Source organism: Mizuhopecten yessoensis, unplaced genomic scaffold (assembly GCF_002113885.1).
Source record: "Mizuhopecten yessoensis strain PY_sf001 unplaced genomic scaffold, ASM211388v2 scaffold6069, whole genome shotgun sequence".
Taxonomy (NCBI): domain Eukaryota; kingdom Metazoa; phylum Mollusca; class Bivalvia; order Pectinida; family Pectinidae; genus Mizuhopecten; species Mizuhopecten yessoensis.
This window is the reverse complement of record NW_018406364.1, coordinates 82,604-102,809: the sequence shown is the minus strand read 5'-3', so window position 1 is coordinate 102,809 and position 20,206 is coordinate 82,604. Positions and strand designations below refer to the sequence as shown.

At 41.7% G+C, this 20,206-nt stretch overlaps 1 protein-coding gene across 1 annotated transcript in view; it reads left to right on the top strand.

Annotated features, from left to right (window-relative positions):
- The first annotated feature begins 1,762 nt into the window (after positions 1-1,762).
- Positions 1,763-20,206, top strand: part of LOC110451485 (beta-hexosaminidase-like) — a 73,356-nt gene continuing 54,912 nt past the window's right edge. Inside the window, exons 1-2 of the mRNA XM_021499528.1 lie at positions 1,763-1,912; positions 19,420-19,511. The gene's annotated coding sequence lies outside the window, so the exon portion shown is untranslated. The remainder of the gene's footprint in view (positions 1,913-19,419; positions 19,512-20,206) is intronic.

Below are 20,206 nucleotides of genomic sequence, written 5' to 3'. Positions count from 1 at the left end.
ACTGACTTAGTTAATTTGGGTTGAAATTTATATCCCATATAAATATTTTTATGTCCACTCACTAAGGTCTGCAAGGTCACTCAAGAGTTCCTGGGCTGCCTGAACGCTTTTTTTTGTCTATGATTACAAACAGAGAAGTGTCATCTGCAAAAAGTTTAATATTAGTAGAAACATAGATATTAATATCAATAATATTAAGAAGAAACAGAAGTGGCCCCAGAACAGATCCCTGAGGTACCCCTACAATTATAGTCCTAAATTGAGAGTGATAGGCCTATCCTTTAGCGCTAACCCTTTACATTCTGTCTGTTAAATAATTTTCAAACCAGAGAAGCAATTTACCAACAATACCATATGTCCTAAGTTTTGAACTAGACCATTGTGACAAACCGAATCAAAACTTCTTAACTAATACCACAGAAAGTAAATATAATCTCCTTACCCCGGTCCATATTACAATCACTTACCAGGGCCCCGTTGTTTAAAAGTTAAGGTGGTTAATTACTTAATCACAGTTTAACGGCATTTTTCAACCTTTAATAATTTCGTCAACATACAAGGTAAAATCTCACAATTTTGCATGCATGTTCACTCTATTAACTTTTTTATATCTAGAAAGTTATAACTAATTCAAAGGCCGAGTCTTAAAGATACACAAAAACTAAGATTTGCTCTATCCTGATTTAGCTAATCACCCTTTGAACAACTGGGCCCTGGAGTAAAGTCAGATTTGTGCTTGGTGATTATAGAATTCTGCAACAGGTATTGAAACAGAGTTTTTTTTCGTAATTTTACTGAAATAGGTTTGTAGTTTAAAACTTCATTAGACGATCCATTTCCTTTATAAACTGCATTTATATTTGCACACAATAATACGTCCTTGCAGGTCGGGGATTGAGAAACGGATACCCATTGCATAATTCGACTGGGCGACTATAATATGGTAATTACCTCCTGCAGACTGAACGGGGATTTGCGTTAGAGCGTACAGATTAAACCTGCTGTACCCATTGTTAAATTTCTTTCTACTTCCTATTGCATATATGCTTTTGTTTTCTAGCGTCTTGCTAGACAACGAACAAACAACCATTGGCTGTATCAGCCTCTGGGCAGGTTTACATTAAAGCTTCTAGTGGCAGCTGCTGTATATTCACTTTCAACCACATATATTTAGTTTAGTAACTTATTATAAGGCCGTATATAACCTGAAGTTCTTTTAATTTCTATCTGTCAGAACAAAGAACGTGATTTGTCACATGTCGAACATACTAATTATATAACGTTATGTACATGTATTCTACAATCAGAGTCATACAAAGCCATATATATAGTCTCTGCTACAATTAAATATCTTTGTAAAACCAATCCATATAATACTGATACATGTAGTTTTATGTTTTATTTATGTAAATGTTTATGCAGGCTTTGCAAGGCTTTGTCAGGGCTCGCCTGAAAGCAGTATCAAATTATATTTTACTAGTAAACGAAAATGGCTTAGTCTAGCTACCTTCATGTAGCGACATAACTATAATAGGTGCATATTTTTCTATGGACACCGGATTAACCCTTGACCTTTTTCGCACACACATTGTTGACAGTACATACGTACTGTATATACACTGTTGTGTATACGTATATAACGATGTCTCCTGGTGGTGCCGCCTCGGGAAGGTAAGTTTTCACGTGAGAATAAAAAAACACGAGAGAGAGAGCTGACGTGTGCTTGTCGTAACTGAACGCTAAATTACTGATGCCAGACAAAACCAGTATAGGCCTATACACACCCTAACAACCCGTACTTCTACACATGCATTGTAATGCGGTACGTGCGACTACAGGCTCCAGAAAATATGAACAATATATGAATATTAGGCCTAGTGACGGAATCACTGAATCACTGGTTGACATCGAGGTAAGCCAATGGCTTTTTGTGATGTATGATAGATTGTCGATAAACTTCCGCTGGACTTATAGTTAGCTAATAACAATATTATGTACATTATTTTACTTACAGTTAGCTACGATGTCCGATAGCAGCCTGACACAAAAATAGAGTAAAATAAATGTGTCATGCTGTTATAGCTTGACACAAAATAAAGAAACACCATGACAAAATAAAAAAAACACCATGACACAAAAAATTAACTAAAATAAATGCGTCGAGATGTTAGCATGACACAAAAAAAATACCTGAAGAAAATACTCTCTGGTCGAAAAGGCCTTAACAATTCAAAAATGTTTGGAATGTTAATTGGTTACTTCAGTGGACTGTAGGACCACAGAGATGTCTATACCTAATCCTACCTTCAGTATGATTTCCAATGATTAAATGATGAAATGTGATATTATTATTTTCACATAAATGAATTATATAATACGAGAATGGTTTTGAAAAATATTTTATGATACCAATAAAGTTAATAAGTATCCTTCTAAACACTGCTTAAACAAAACATAGCGTATCGTGTTAGGTTATCTGATTCTACAGGCTTTAATTTACTTTTAGGCAGAAGAAGTAGCAAGACATGTGTCACCAATTCATTAGGTGTTGTTTGGAATTTATAAAATAATATAACAGTTTAATAATACGAATGATATATTTCACATGAGTTTCCTCTTTTGTCAGCCCTGAGTACTTCAGTTTATGGTATCCTGAAATGTAGCAGTAAACTATAGAAATGGCCTGATTCTAAAGTAGGATCTACTATTGTATAGCGATAGCGGGTTCAGCACATACATTAAGTCTTATTATGTCTCCCCTTCGAATGAAGGGAGACATATTGTTCTTCTGGTTCTTCTCATCGCAACTTGTCCGGGCAATACATTTTAAACTGTTAAAGATATATTTATGAAACTTGATGAATTCGTGCATCAACCATAGAAGGTGTGCAGTGCACTGAAACAAGGTTTCGTGCCCCACTATATACAGAGTTATAGCCCTTTGTTTATTTTAATACCGAAGTTTGTCCGTAACATAAGTTCCATGAATTGATATTTCACCTACGTTGACCAAACTTACCATATTAACATTTTTGTATGTATCTGGGGAAGGTGGAATCTCTCGCACTAAAATAGGGTTTTGTGCCCCACTATATACAGAGTTATGGCCCTTTGATTTTTTTTGTTATCAAAGTTTGTCCACAGCATAACTTCTAAACCTTTGAAGATATATTGATCAAACTTAAAGTATACCTGCATCGTCCACAGAAGGTGTGCAGTGCACTATAATTAGGTCCAGTGCCCCACTTTATACAGAGTTATAGCCCTTTGTTTAATACAGAAGTTTGCCTGGAGCATAAGTTCCATGTTATTTCACCTACGTTGACCAAACTTACCATATTCGAGTATCTTAAAGGCGGAATATCTCGCATGTAAATCCGGTCTCGTGACGAACTGTATATAGAGTTAATGGCCCTTTGTTTGTTTTTAATACCGAAGTTTCTCCACAGCATAACTTCCATGTTTTTTCACCTACTTTGACCAAACTTGTTATAGTTACGTATCTTGGGAAGTATATAGGTGTGTCCCATTCTAACTTCCGATCTGGTGCCCCACTATATAAAGAGATATGGCCCTTTGTGTACTTTTTATACAGAAGTTTGTCTATTGGCTAATAGATGGAGGCATATGTTTTTGTTCACAAAAACTAGTTTCTAGTTATTATTTGGTGTTTTCTTTATATATATTTTTCCGAGGAATCCTATTAGGGCGAACAGATTCTGTCTGAAAAAAGAGTTAGGGAGAAATTCGACTTATGGCGAACAAATTGTGTTCCCCCTGATATTTGACACATGTTTTGATAAGGAAGATGACTTTGAATATGCTTAGGAGCATGTTAACTTGCTCAGGTCAGTTTCAGAAAAATAAGTGATTATCATAGAGACTGNAGCCCCCCCCCCCCCTCCCCCCACCAGACGTCTCTGTTGCTGTGTACTCATCATTGTATATCTGTGTACTTACTTTTGTTAAAACTGCATACTATGCCGTGGAGGGAGTCCACAATGTCTGTACCAATCATAAACAGTTTAACATTTTGAGTATTAGTGTCAATGGTCTTGTAGGTAAACTCAAATTCCCGAATATCTGTCAAATAATGATCTAATGTCTTACTGAAACTAAGACTGATAATGCAGATTCTGTTGATATTGAAGGTTACACTGCATTTTGTAAACACAGAAAATGTTTGTCCACTATTAAATCTGGTGGCATAGTTGTTTACTGTGAAACATTTAAGTATTATAGAAATTGATTGTAATCACATTATGTGGCTCAAAATGAAGGGTGATGTTTTTAAATATAATGGTCATATGATATTTGGAATAGTTTATATACCTCCCAGTAGTTCAAAGTATTCTTCGTCTGAACTTTTTGAAGCGTCGAAAACGACCTTTTATCTTTCCAAATACAGGATAACAAGTATATTTGCCTACTTTGTGACTTTAACGGTAGGACTACGGATCTCCCTGATTTCTTTGAAGCCGAAGGTGATGATTATGGTTATTTTTCCGATGTTAACGACCTAATTGATATCAATGTACCTAGACAAAGGTCATCTAAGGACCCTGTAAATAACGAGTATGGTAAGCGTTTACTAGACCTATGTAAGCACTGTACTTTATTTATACTCAATGGCCGCATGGTTGAGGATAAAAGTATCGGTAATCTTACATGTAAAAAGGTAACATTGACATCATAGGTCAAATTTGAAGTCATTGTCACAAGATCATTAAAATGATAGGTGATTTTGCTTGGACAAGCCTAGCTGGTTACCTATTGAATCGGGTACAAGTTAGTACACAGTAGAGTACACGAGTAACTGGCTCCCTATCAGATTTATAGGATTGTTCTGATGCAGGATTTAACTCATTCACCCCTTAAGACACATTTGAGCTCCTCCAATTCAAAGTTTGGAATAGTTCATTATGAAATTTCAGGGGTGAATGAGTTAAGGATCCTTATCCCCCTGTAGGGCAAACACTAGAGAATGCCACTGTAACATTTCCTGCGCACAGTTATTTCCCCTTAATTTTATTTTGGATATACATGTACCTGCGGTAACCTGAGGGCCGCTTTCGTTTATCGCGATCCAAACAGTTGAACCGGTTGGACCAGAAATGCACGTTTATGAAATAAGGTCGGACAAAGAAATCTGATGCTGCTTTCAGGGGAGCCTTGACAAAGCCTTGCAAGGCCTGCATAACATTTAAAGGTCTGCAAGGATTTATACCCGAAAATGTTATATTTGTAAACACATAAAACTGTTGTTTCACATAAACGAACAGGCCCCTGTATACCGGGGCTCTGTAACTACTGTTGACAGGGAGGTAGCTCAGTTGGTTAGAGTAAATGTGTCCAGGGTTGGGCTCTGTAACTACTGTTGATAGGGAGGTAGCTCAGTTGGTTAGAGTAAATGTGTCCAGGGTTGGGCTCTGTAACTACTGTTGACAGGGAGGTAGCTCAGTTGGTTAGAGTAAATGTGTCCAGGGTTGGGCTCTGTAACTACTGTTGACAGGGAGGTAGCTCAGTTGGTTAGAGTAAATGTGTCCAGGGTTGGGCTCTGTAACTACTGTTGACAGGGAGGTAGCTCAGTTGGTTAGAGTAAATGTGTCCAGGGTTGGGCTCTGTAACTACTGTTGACAGGGAGGTAGCTCAGTTGGTTAGAGTAAATGTGTCCAGGGTTGGGCTCTGTAACTACTGTTGACAGGGAGGTAGCTCAGTTGGTTAGAGTAAATGTGTCCAGGGTTGGGCTCTGTAACTACTGTTGACAGGGAGGTAGCTCAGTTGGTTAGAGTAAATGTGTCCAGGGTTGGGCTCTGTAACTACTGTTGACAGGGAGGTAGCTCAGTTGGTTAGAGTAAATGTGTCCAGGGTTGGGCTCTGTAACTACTGTTGACAGGGAGGTAGCTCAGTTGGTTAGAGTAAATGTGTCCAGGGTTGGGCTCTGTAACTACTGTTGACAGGGAGGTAGCTCAGTTGGTTAGAGTAAATGTGTCCAGGGTTGGGCTCTGTAACTACTGTTGACAGGGAGGTAGCTCAGTTGGTTAGAGTAAATGTGTCCAGGGTTGGGCTCTGTAACTACTGTTGACAGGGAGGTAGCTCAGTTGGTTAGAGTAAATGTGTCCAGGGTTGGGCTCTGTAACTACTGTTGACAGGGAGGTAGCTCAGTTGGTTAGAGTAAATGTGTCCAGGGTTGGGCTCTGTAACTACTGTTGACAGGGAGGTAGCTCAGTTGGTTAGAGTAAATGTGTCCAGGGTTGGGCTCTGTAACTACTGTTGACAGGGAGGTAGCTCAGTTGGTTAGAGTAAATGTGTCCAGGGTTGGGCTCTGTAACTACTGTTGACAGGGAGGTAGCTCAGTTGGTTAGAGTAAATGTGTCCAGGGTTGGGCTCTGTAACTACTGTTGACAGGGAGGTAGCTCAGTTGGTTAGAGTAAATGTGTCCAGGGTTGGGCTCTGTAACTACTGTTGACAGGGAGGTAGCTCAGTTGGTTAGAGTAAATGTGTCCAGGGTTGGGCTCTGTAACTACTGTTGACAGGGAGGTAGCTCAGTTGGTTAGAGTAAATGTGTCCAGGGTTGGGCTCTGTAACTACTGTTGACAGGGAGGTAGCTCAGTTGGTTAGAGTAAATGTGTCCAGGGTTGGGCTCTGTAACTACTGTTGACAGGGAGGTAGCTCAGTTGGTTAGAGTAAATGTGTCCAGGGTTGGGCTCTGTAACTACTGTTGACAGGGAGGTAGCTCAGTTGGTTAGAGTAAATGTGTCCAGGGTTGGGCTCTGTAACTACTGTTGACAGGGAGGTAGCTCAGTTGGTTAGAGTAAATGTGTCCAGGGTTGGGCTCTGTAACTACTGTTGACAGGGAGGTAGCTCAGTTGGTTAGAGTAAATGTGTCCAGGGTTGGGCTCTGTAACTACTGTTGACAGGGAGGTAGCTCAGTTGGTTAGAGTAAATGTGTCCAGGGTTGGGCTCTGTAACTACTGTTGACAGGGAGGTAGCTCAGTTGGTTAGAGTAAATGTGTCCAGGGTTGGGCTCTGTAACTACTGTTGACAGGGAGGTAGCTCAGTTGGTTAGAGTAAATGTGTCCAGGGTTGGGCTCTGTAACTACTGTTGACAGGGAGGTAGCTCAGTTGGTTAGAGTAAATGTGTCCAGGGTTGGGCTCTGTAACTACTGTTGACAGGGAGGTAGCTCAGTTGGTTAGAGTAAATGTGTCCAGGGTTGGGCTCTGTAACTACTGTTGACAGGGAGGTAGCTCAGTTGGTTAGAGTAAATGTGTCCAGGGTTGGGCTCTGTAACTACTGTTGACAGGGAGGTAGCTCAGTTGGTTAGAGTAAATGTGTCCAGGGTTGGGCTCTGTAACTACTGTTGACAGGGAGGTAGCTCAGTTGGTTAGAGTAAATGTGTCCAGGGTTGGGCTCTGTAACTACTGTTGACAGGGAGGTAGCTCAGTTGGTTAGAGTAAATGTGTCCAGGGTTGGGCTCTGTAACTACTGTTGACAGGGAGGTAGCTCAGTTGGTTAGAGTAAATGTGTCCAGGGTTGGGCTCTGTAACTACTGTTGACAGGGAGGTAGCTCAGTTGGTTAGAGTAAATGTGTCCAGGGTTGGGCTCTGTAACTACTGTTGACAGGGAGGTAGCTCAGTTGGTTAGAGTAAATGTGTCCAGGGTTGGGCTCTGTAACTACTGTTGACAGGGAGGTAGCTCAGTTGGTTAGAGTAAATGTGTCCAGGGTTGGGCTCTGTAACTACTGTTGACAGGGAGGTAGCTCAGTTGGTTAGAGTAAATGTGTCCAGGGTTGGGCTCTGTAACTACTGTTGACAGGGAGGTAGCTCAGTTGGTTAGAGTAAATGTGTCCAGGGTTGGGCTCTGTAACTACTGTTGACAGGGAGGTAGCTCAGTTGGTTAGAGTAAATGTGTCCAGGGTTGGGCTCTGTAACTACTGTTGACAGGGAGGTAGCTCAGTTGGTTAGAGTAAATGTGTCCAGGGTTGGGCTCTGTAACTACTGTTGACAGGGAGGTAGCTCAGTTGGTTAGAGTAAATGTGTCCAGGGTTGGGCTCTGTAACTACTGTTGACAGGGAGGTAGCTCAGTTGGTTAGAGTAAATGTGTCCAGGGTTGGGCTCTGTAACTACTGTTGACAGGGAGGTAGCTCAGTTGGTTAGAGTAAATGTGTCCAGGGTTGGGCTCTGTAACTACTGTTGACAGGGAGGTAGCTCAGTTGGTTAGAGTAAATGTGTCCAGGGTTGGGCTCTGTAACTACTGTTGACAGGGAGGTAGCTCAGTTGGTTAGAGTAAATGTGTCCAGGGTTGGGCTCTGTAACTACTGTTGACAGGGAGGTAGCTCAGTTGGTTAGAGTAAATGTGTCCAGGGTTGGGCTCTGTAACTACTGTTGACAGGGAGGTAGCTCAGTTGGTTAGAGTAAATGTGTCCAGGGTTGGGCTCTGTAACTACTGTTGACAGGGAGGTAGCTCAGTTGGTTAGAGTAAATGTGTCCAGGGTTGGGCTCTGTAACTACTGTTGACAGGGAGGTAGCTCAGTTGGTTAGAGTAAATGTGTCCAGGGTTGGGCTCTGTAACTACTGTTGACAGGGAGGTAGCTCAGTTGGTTAGAGTAAATGTGTCCAGGGTTGGGCTCTGTAACTACTGTTGACAGGGAGGTAGCTCAGTTGGTTAGAGTAAATGTGTCCAGGGTTGGGCTCTGTAACTACTGTTGACAGGGAGGTAGCTCAGTTGGTTAGAGTAAATGTGTCCAGGGTTGGGCTCTGTAACTACTGTTGACAGGGAGGTAGCTCAGTTGGTTAGAGTAAATGTGTCCAGGGTTGGGCTCTGTAACTACTGTTGACAGGGAGGTAGCTCAGTTGGTTAGAGTAAATGTGTCCAGGGTTGGGCTCTGTAACTACTGTTGACAGGGAGGTAGCTCAGTTGGTTAGAGTAAATGTGTCCAGGGTTGGGCTCTGTAACTACTGTTGACAGGGAGGTAGCTCAGTTGGTTAGAGTAAATGTGTCCAGGGTTGGGCTCTGTAACTACTGTTGACAGGGAGGTAGCTCAGTTGGTTAGAGTAAATGTGTCCAGGGTTGGGCTCTGTAACTACTGTTGACAGGGAGGTAGCTCAGTTGGTTAGAGTAAATGTGTCCAGGGTTGGGCTCTGTAACTACTGTTGACAGGGAGGTAGCTCAGTTGGTTAGAGTAAATGTGTCCAGGGTTGGGCTCTGTAACTACTGTTGACAGGGAGGTAGCTCAGTTGGTTAGAGTAAATGTGTCCAGGGTTGGGCTCTGTAACTACTGTTGACAGGGAGGTAGCTCAGTTGGTTAGAGTAAATGTGTCCAGGGTTGGGCTCTGTAACTACTGTTGACAGGGAGGTAGCTCAGTTGGTTAGAGTAAATGTGTCCAGGGTTGGGCTCTGTAACTACTGTTGACAGGGAGGTAGCTCAGTTGGTTAGAGTAAATGTGTCCAGGGTTGGGCTCTGTAACTACTGTTGACAGGGAGGTAGCTCAGTTGGTTAGAGTAAATGTGTCCAGGGTTGGGCTCTGTAACTACTGTTGACAGGGAGGTAGCTCAGTTGGTTAGAGTAAATGTGTCCAGGGTTGGGCTCTGTAACTACTGTTGACAGGGAGGTAGCTCAGTTGGTTAGAGTAAATGTGTCCAGGGTTGGGCTCTGTAACTACTGTTGACAGGGAGGTAGCTCAGTTGGTTAGAGTAAATGTGTCCAGGGTTGGGCTCTGTAACTACTGTTGACAGGGAGGTAGCTCAGTTGGTTAGAGTAAATGTGTGTATAGGGTTGGGCTCTGTAACTACTGTTGACAGGGAGGTAGCTTAGTTGGTTAGAGTAAATATGTCCAGGGTTGGGCTCTGTAACTACTGTTGACAGAGAGGTAGCTCAGTTGGTTAGAGTAGAAGTGTCCAGGGTCGGGCTCTGTAACTACTGTTGACAGAAAGGTAGCTCAGTTGGTTAGAGTAAATGTGTCCAGGGTTGGGCTCTGTAACTACTGGTGACAGGGAGGTAGCTCAGTTGGTTAGAGTAGATGTGTCCAGGGTTTAATTCCTTGTCTAGCGCAGGTGCATTTTAACACCATACTTTGCCAACATTTTGAAATTTCCATGGAGTATTTACATGTGTTCTAAATTAAAAACATTAATGTGTCTTTATACACCATCTATTAATTTGTTCTTTCAGATGAAATCATCAGATCTTAGAAAATAGAAAAAACTGAGCAAATTCATTGGTTGAAAATGCTAAACTTTAAAGCCCAAAATAGGGAGGGTTGGCAAGTATCTAACACTCAGAACAATGTTTTCAATTTTTTTTGTTCATTTTCTTCTTAATAAATTTCTTCCTTAAAAATTGTTTCACATGTTATGAGTTCCTTTTCAGAACCGATTTACTAAAGCTTGATCTAGACATGTCAGAAAAATAGTATCCCACACAGAGTTGTAGTAACAAGGCAGGTTAGCCTGATGATTGTGTATACAGAGTTGTAGTAACAAGGCAGGTTAGCCTGATGACTGTGTATACAGAGTTGTAGTAACAAGACAGGTTAGCCTGATGATTGTGTATACAGAGTTGTAGTTTTGGCAGTGGTATGGGGATCTTTAAACAAGGGAGGTTAGCCTGATGACTGTGTATACAGAGTTGTAGTGTTGGCGGCGGTATGGGGATCTTTAAACAAGGCAGGTTAGCCTGATGATTGTGTATACAGAGTTGTAGTGTTGGCAGTGGTATGGGGATCTTTAATCAAGGCAGGTTAGCCTGATGACTGTGTATACAGAGGTGTAGTGTTGGCAGTGGTATTGGGATCTTTAAACAAGGGAGGTTAGCCTGATGACTGTGTATACAGTGTTGTAGTGTTGGCAGTGGTATTGGGATCTTTAAACAAGGCAGGTTAGCCTGATGATTGTGTATACAGAGTTGTAGTGTCGGCAGTGGTATGGGGATCTTTAAACAAGGCAGGTTAGCCTGATGATTGTGTATAAAGAGTTGTAGTGTTGGAAGTGGTATGGGGATCTTTAAACAAGGCAGGTTAGCCTGATGATTGTGTATACAGCGTTGTAGTTTTGGCAGTGGTATGGGGATCTTTAAACAAGGGAGGTTAGCCTGATGACTGTGTATACAGAGTTGTAGTAACAAGGTAGGTTAGCCTGATGAGTTCCTTTTCAGAACCGATTTACTAAAGCTTGATCTAGACATGTCAGAAAAATAGTATCCCACACAGAGTTGTAGTAACAAGGCAGGTTAGCCTGATGATTGTGTATACAGAGTTGTAGTGTCGGCAGTGGTATGGGGATCTTTAAACAAGGCAGGTTAGCCTGATGACTGTGTATACAGAGTTGTAGTAACAAGGTAGGTTAGCCTGATGACTGTGTATACAAAGTTGTAGTAACAAGGCAGGTTAGCCTGATGACTGTGTATACAGAGGTGTAGTGTTGGCAGTGGTATTGGGATCTTTAAACAAGGGAGGTTAGCCTGATGACTGTGTATACAGAGTTGTAGTAACAAGGTAGGTTAGCCTGATGACTGTGTATACAGAGTTGTAGTAACATGGCAGGTTATCCTGATGACTGTGTATACAGAGTTGTAGTGTTGGCGGCGGTATGGGGATCTTTAAACAAGGCAGGTTAGCCTGATGATTGTGTAAACAGAGTTGAAGTAACAAGGCAGGTTAGCCTGATGATTGTCTATACAGAGTTGTAGTAACAAGGCAGGTTAGCCTGATGACTGTGTATACAGAGGTGTAGTGTTGGCAGTGGTATTGGGATCTTTAAACAAGGTAGGTTAGCCTGATGACTGTGCATACAAAGTTGTAGTAACAAGGCAGGTTAGCCTGATGACTGTGTATACAGAGTTGTAGTAACAAGACAGGTTAGCCTGATGATTGTGTATACAGAGTTGTAGTAACAAGGCAGGTTAGCCTGATGATTGTGTATACAGCGTTGTAGTTTTGGCAGTGGTATGGGGATCTTTAAACAAGGGAGGTTAGCCTGATGACTGTGTATACAGAGTTGTAGTAACAAGGTAGGTTAGCCTGATGACTGTGTATACAGAGTTGTAGTAACAAGGTAGGTTAGCCTGATGACTGTGTATACAGAGTTGTAGTAACATGGCAGGTTATCCTGATGACTGTGTATACAGAGTTGTAGTGTTGGCAGTGGTATTGGGATCTTTAAACAAGGTAGGTTAGCCTGATGACTGTGTATACAAAGTTGTAGTAACAAGGCAGGTTAGCCTGATGACTGTGTGTACAGAGTTGTAGTGTTGGCAGTGGTATGGGGATCTTTAAACAAGGCAGGTTAGCCTGATGAATGTGTATACAGAGTTGTAGTGTTGGCAGTGGTATTGGGATCTTTAAACAAGGGAGGTTAGCCTGATGACTGTGTATACAGAGTTGTAGTGTTGGCAGTGGTATGAGGATCTTTAAACAAGGCAGGTTAGCCTGATAATTGTGTATACAAAGTTGTAGTTTTGGCAGTGGTATGGGGATCTTTAAACAAGGTAGGCTAGCCTGATGACTGTGTATACAGAGTTGAGTTACTAGCACCGTCTTGTTCAGTGGAGTGAGCATTTAATCCAACTTTGACCCACATCGCTGTACGATCACCGAATATGCCTGAACAGTGTCTGCCGTTATTTCACTGATCATGTACGCAACAACTACAGTGATTTCACACGTGATTTATAATAGAGAAAATATTGTCACCAGCTTAAGTGTTAAAGATGTGCATTGATTAGGTTGCCTTACACTTAGCATCAGCTGTAGGGAATCTCCCTTAAGCTCAGTGGTAGAGCGTGGAGAAAGAATTGTAAAGTAGGAGAACCCTTGGCGAGGAGTCGAAGAATCTGGGTTGGTGTTTTAAAAAAGGGAGGAATAGTGTAAAAGATGTGCATTGATTAGGTTGCCTTACACTTAGCGTCAGCTGTAGGGAATCTCCCTTTAGCTCAGTGGTAGAGCGTGGAGAAAGAATTGTAAAGTAGGAGAACCCTTGGCGAGGAGTCGAAGAATCTGGGTTGGTGTTTGAAAAAAGGGAGGAATAGTGTAAAAGATGTGCATTGGTTAGGTTGCCTTACAAGCGTTAGCTGTAGGGAATCTCCCTTTAGCTCAGTGGTAGAGCATCAGACTGGAGAGCCAAGGGTCGTGGGTTCGAGCCCCAGCGACGGCACTATCTTTATCACTATTCCTCGTCCTACTACACATGTATGCAACAACTGCAGTGTTTTCAACTTTGATAAATAATTTGAGAAAAAATAACCAGCTTTAGTAAGATTGTAAGAAAGAAATTTAAGACAAAACAGGGGTGTACAATTTCATACTTAGAAAATTAGCCTCCAGGTTTATTGGGATTAACATTTCTAAAAGTCTGACCTACCTTTTTTCAGTAACTATTGAATATTTCAATAGCCTCAAACTTGAAATCTACTACTAGTAGCCCCGTATGTTGGCCTAGTGGAATTTTACATCCCTACAATATGGTACAATGTATCAGTGTTTTATTTTGCCTAGTTTTATAGCCAAATACAGGCTGTTTATACTGGCTAAAAAGTGATTTATTTTCCCAAAATGAAGAAAAAATCAGAAATGTCTTCCCAACTTCAATAAAAATAATGCTATATTTTCCTACTTTATGTAGGAACGGGCTGTTGTAAAAGTTATCTTGAAAAATTACTGGATATATATTTGGGGTTACAGGACTGAATATGATAAATCAGTGTTCTGTGAGAACATGGCTGATCAGCTGTAATGATCAACACCCGACTCCCCCCAATCGCCACTCCTACTCCCCAGCCTCCAGATATTTGATTTATTTCTGTATTTCAAACATTTTCGTTGTTTTAGATTTTTTCACAGTTATTTTTTGGAAAAAAAGAAATGTCTTAATCATATTCGGAATGCTTGCTAGTTCGCTGGTTACAATTACCTAAGAATGCAAGTCCGCAGGTTGATTTACATTGAAATACATCTGTGAAAAACACTGACACCTCTTAGCTACCAAAACTACATACAGGGTGGTCGGATGGCGCAGTGGATAGTGCATTCGCCTTTCACCAAGGCGGCTGCGGTTTGATTCCCCGATTGAACGTGAAAAGATATGGGATCATGGGTACCTGCCCAACCACATCCGTGGGTTTTCTCCGGGTACTCCAGTTTTCTGCCATATTAAGACTCCCTGCCTGCTAACACCTGGCCCAACAAGAGTGATTGATAAAAGTTGTTAAAACTTGTTTCACGACTGTTGTAAGATCAATAAAGTTTATATTTTATACCTATCCGTACCCTGTCCTACGGTAAGGAAATGGGTCTTTATCACAATAGTGTTTGGAATTTGTACCTGAATTTGTATTAAATAGTTTATAACTTTACCCAAAATGATTAGCTATATACAAACCCAGTTCAAAATCTGTTTGAGCTATCTAGTTTTTATCATTTTGATAATCAAGCTTATAATTTGGTTTTGAAACATCCCATTTGTTACTCATGATATGATAATTGTATCACTGTTCAATTGACTTGAAGAAAACTGATCATTATCTGTCATTGATAGTTCATTGTTTATAGCTTTGTATTGACAGTATTGTGTAGCTGTACAATGTTCATTGAAGCGTACATAAATACACCCAAGCTTACAGACTTGTATTAATGCCTACGTTCCAACCCTGGTCAGCCATTGATAGCTCTATCTCTCTCCAAGGACAACCCTGGTCAGCCATTGATAGCTCTATCTCTCTCCATGGACAACCCTGGTCAGCTATTGATAGCTCTATCTCTCTCCAAGGACAACCCTGGTCAGCCATTGATAGCTCTATCTCTCCCCAAGGGGACAACCCTGTTCAGCCATTGATAGCTCTATCTCTCCCCAAGGACAACCCTGGTCAGCCATTGATAGCTCTATCTCTCTCCCAGGACAACCCTGGTAAGCCATTGATAGCTCTATCTCTCTCCGAGGACAACCCTGGTCAGCCATTGATAGTTCTATCTCTCTCCAAGGACAACCCTGGTCAGCTATTGATAGCTCTATCTCTCTCCAGGGACAACCCTGGTCAGCCATTGATAGTTCTATCTCTCTCCAAGGACAACCCTCGTCAGCCATCGATAGCTCTATCTCTCTCCAAGGACACCCCTGGTCCGCCATTGATAGCTCTATCTCTCTCCCAGGACAACCCTGGTAAGCCATTGATAGCTCTATCTCTCTCAAAGGACAACCCTGGTCAGCCATGAATAGCTCTATCTCTCTCCAAGGCCAACCCTGGTCAGCCATTGATAGTTCTATCTCTCTCCAAGGACAACCCTGGTCAGCCTTTGATAGCTCTATCTCTCTCCAAGGACACCCCTGGTCCGCCATTGATAGCTCTATCTCTCTCAAAGGACAACCCTGGTCAGCCATGAATAGCTCTATCTCTCTCCAAGGCCAACCCTGGTCAGCCATTGATGGCTCTATCTCTCTCCAAGGACAATCCTGGTCAGCCATTGATAGCTCTTTCTCTCTCCAAGGACAACCCTGGCCCGCCATTGATAGCTCTATCTCTCCCCAAGGCCAACCCTGGTCAGCCATTGATAGCTCTATCTCTCTCCAAGGACAACTCTGGTCAGCCATTGATAGCTCTATTTCTCCATAAATATATAGATCAATGCAGATTTAGATATTATTTTTAAATCTTCATTCCCATTGTCAATCTTTAAAATGTAATGCCACAGTTTATGAGAAGTGTCTAAAAAATCAACAACAACCGTTTTTGAACTAAAGTCAGGGATGATATTATAGCTGGACATTATTTAGAGGCATCCCAATTAACTAACTGTCACAAGTTTTAAAACACACTTTATTATGCATTCATTTCTTATACCTGACAGGTCAGTAGAGGGAGCATTACGACAGGTCAGTAGATGGAGCATTAAGACAGGTCAGTAGAGGGAGCATTAAGACAGGTCAGTAGAGGGAGCATTAATACAGGTCAATAGAGGGAGCATTAAGACAGGTCAGCAGAGGGAGCATTAAGACATGTCAGTAGAGGGAGCATTAAGACAGGTCAGTAGAGGGAGCATTAAGACAGGTCAGTAGAGGGAGCATTAAGATAGGTCAGTAGAGGGAGCATTAAGACAGGTAATTAGAGAAAGCATTAAGACATGTCAGTAGAGGGAGCATTAAGACAGGTCAGTAGAGGGAGCACTAAGACAGGTCAGTAGAAGGAGCATTAAGACAGGTCAGTAGAGGGAGCATTAAGACAGGTCAGTAGAGGGAGCATTAAGACAGGTCAGTAGAGGGAGCATTAAGACAGGTCAGTAGAGGGAGCATTAAGACAGGTCAGTAGAGGGAGCATTAAGACAGGTCAGTAGAGGGAGCATTAAGACAGGTCAGTAGAGGGAGCATTAAGACAGGTCAGTAGAGGGAGCATTAAGACAGGTCAGTAGAGGGAGCATTAAGACAGGTCAGTAGAGGGAGCATTAAGACAGGTCAGTAGAGGGAGCATTAAGACAGGTCAGTAGAGGGAGCATTAAGACAGGTCAGTAGAGGGAGCATTAAGACAGGTCAGTAGAGGGAGCATTAAGACAGGTCAGTAGAGGGAGCATTAAGACAGGTCAGTAGAGGGAGCATTAAGACAGGTCAGTAGAGGGAGCATTAAGACAGGTCAGTAGAGGGAGCATTAAGACAGGTCAGTAGAGGGAGCATTAAGACAGGTCAGTAGAGGGAGCATTAAGACAGGTCAGTAGAGGGAGCATTAAGACAGGTCAGTAGAGGGAGCATTAAGACAGGTCAGTAGAGGGAGCATTAAGACAGGTCAGTAGAGGGAGCATTAAGACAGGTCAGTAGAGGGAGCATTAAGACAGGTCAGTAGAGGGAGCATTAAGACAGGTCAGTAGAGGGAGCATTAAGACAGGTCAGTAGAGGGAGCATTAAGACAGGTCAGTAGAGGGAGCATTAAGACAGGTCAGTAGAGGGAGCATTAAGACAGGTCAGTAGAGGGAGCATTAAGACAGGTCAGTAGAGGGAGCATTAAGACAGGTCAGTAGAGGGAGCATTAAGACAGGTCAGTAGAGGGAGCATTAAGACAGGTCAGTAGAGGGAGCATTAAGACAGGTCAGTAGAGGGAGCATTAAGACAGGTCAGTAGAGGGAGCATTAAGACAGGTCAGTAGAGGGAGCATTAAGACAGGTCAGTAGAGGGAGCATTAAGACAGGTCAGTAGAGGGAGCATTAAGACAGGTCAGTAGAGGGAGCATTAAGACAGGTCAGTAGAGGGAGCATTAAGACAGGTCAGTAGAGGGAGCATTAAGACAGGTCAGTAGAGGGAGCATTAAGACAGGTCAGTAGAGGGAGCATTAAGACAGGTCAGTAGAGGGAGCATTAAGACAGGTCAGTAGAGGGAGCATTAAGACAGGTCAGTAGAGGGAGCATTAAGACAGGTCAGTAGAGGGAGCATTAAGACAGGTCAGTAGAGGGAGCATTAAGACAGGTCAGTAGAGGGAGCATTAAGACAGGTCAGTAGAGGGAGCATTAAGACAGGTCAGTAGAGGGAGCATTACGACAAGTCAGTAGATGGAGCATTAAGACAGGTCAGCAGAGGGAGCATTAAGACAGGTCAGTAGAGGGAGCATTAAGACAGGTCAGTAGAGGGAGCATTAAGACAGGTCAATAGAGGGAGCATTAGGACAGGTCAGTAGAGGGGGCATTAAGGCAGGTCAGTAGAGGGAGCATTAAGACCCAAACACGCAATCCAAAATTTTTATAATCATGAAAAAATAAAATAATATACAACAGATACTGCAACACCCACCCCAGACCATTTTATACTCCACCTAGGTTGTTGGAGTTGTGTGGCAGGCCGGAGTGTTAACCACACGACCAATCCACCCATAAGCATAAGCGTTTGAGTTATATTCTAAAAAAATCCTGGAACGCACTCTTTTCAGCACTGATTGACGACACCCTTATCAAGTCTAATACAGTAAAGGTGAATAATGAATATTGTTTTTTCACCTGGCCCAAACTCTACTAGTCCTGAACAGCTCAGAGGCTTTTGACCGAATTTGGTCTGGAGCATCATTGGCCAAAGGGTTCTCAGTTTTGTATAAACGGAGAGTATGGTCCCCCTGGGGCAGAGGGGCGGGGCCAAATAGGGGGAAAATAGGTTAATCTTTAAAAATCTTCTATTTCTCAACCAATATAGGGATTTTGACCAAATTTGTCTCAGAGCATCTTTAGACAAAGGAGACTCAAGTTTGTATAAATGGAGGGTGTGGCCCCTCTGGAGGGGGAGGGCGGGGCCGAATAGGGGAAATAGAAGATTTTTTTTCTCCTACTATACAAGTGAAGGGATTTAAACCAAATGCAGTCTGAAGCATGATTAGGGACAAAAGAATCAATTTTGTATAAACTGAGGTGTGTGGGCCCCCTTCTAGGGGCAGATGGGTGGGGCCCATTAGGGGAAATAGAGGAAAACATGAAAGATCCTTCTTCTTTTGTACCGATGAAGTGATTTTGACCAAATTTGGTCTGGTCAGCATCATTGTCTAAAGGGTTCTCAGTTTTGTATAAAAAGAGGGTATGGTTCCCCCTGGGGGCAGAGGGGCGGGGCCAAATAGGAGGAAAATAGGTAAATTTTTAAAAATCTTCTTCTCAACCAATAGAAGGATTTTGACCAAATTTGTCCTAGAGCATCTTTGGACAAAGGAGACTCAAGTTTGTATAAATGGAGGGTGTGGCCCCCCTAGGGGCGTAGGGGTGGGTCCAAATACTATACAAGTGAAGGGATTTAAACCAAATGCAGTCTGAAGCATGATTAGGGACAAACTAATCAATTTTGTTTAAACTGAGGTGTGTGGACCCCCTTCTTTGGGGCAGATGAGTGGGGCCATTTAGGGGAAATAGAGGAAAACATTAAAGATCCTTCTCCTTCTGTACCGTTGAAGGGATTTTAACCAAACTTGTTCTAGAGAATCTTTGGGCAAAGGGAATTGAATATTTATAAATGGAAGATGTGCCCCCCAGGCAGAGGAGCAGGGCCCAATAGGGGAAATAGAAAAAAAATATTTTCCCTTCTGTACAAATGAAGGGATTTAAACCAAATGTGGTGCATGCTTAGGGAAAAAAACCTCAATTTGTTTAATTTGTATAAAAAGATGCATATGAGGCCAAATAGGGGTAATAGAGGAAAATTGCGACATAACATGGAAACTCATTTTCTTGGTGTCTTTCCCACCAAAACAGATTTATATGTAGTTCTTCTTGCAACTTTGTTTCTTGTACTCCTTTGATAAACCTGTATGGTACTCAGCAGGTTTTAAATTGAAAAATAAAATACCAGGTGAGATATTAAGGCCCCTGGTCCTCTTGTTTTTCAATATGAGAATCAGTTAAACAACCAAATATCTGAGATTATGTTTATTTGTGATGTTACACAAATTTCATGACAAATAATTTATTGTATTTTCCCAGGAATCCTTGGTTGTCAGCTGTCGATGAATTACCTCCCCTGTCAGGAGAAATCTAATGTGTGTTCAGATTGGTTGTCTACATAGAGAAAGAAGGTAATATAAGTTAACTGCTACTTTGAACACTCTTCAAAGGGAAAAAACGAATTCCGCAGAATAACAATATTTTTTGTATCAAACTCTCAGTCTCCTGTCCTTGCTCAGTCTCTAATCTCTCAAAACAGACATGACATAAATTTAGACATTTTTTTCGTACATGTTTGTGAAGAAGGACAGAAGGTAACAAAATATCTGTCTTGTGAAAAATTCTATGAAATTTGTAGATTTTTTAATCAGTTCCTTTCAAATTTTGTACGGTCATGTTAGAAGCAATAATGTTCAACATATATTACAGATTTTTCTGTCGAGTTTCAACTTCCTGCATTTTGGCATATCTGTTTACATCATAACTCTTACTAAAAGCGCTGAGCAGGCGACACATCCACTCCCGTGGAATTCTTGGTTTAAAAGTTCAATATTAAGTAATGTTTAACTGTATAACATACTACATGAAAAACTCAATTTGTTATGAATATTTCATTAATATTTTAGGATCATCATGGTAAAACTTTTTGCAAATTTACTGGTTGAATTTTAGGGCACAAAGTCCGAAGTCTCCTTCCAAAATAGGGAGAGTTGGCAAGTATGCAATCTGTCAGATAGTTTTCTATTAAGACTTTGAGGTTCTAGAATTTCCTAATTGTTCTTTAAGCTAGTGAGCCAAGAAGAACATACATGTATCTTGGGAGGAG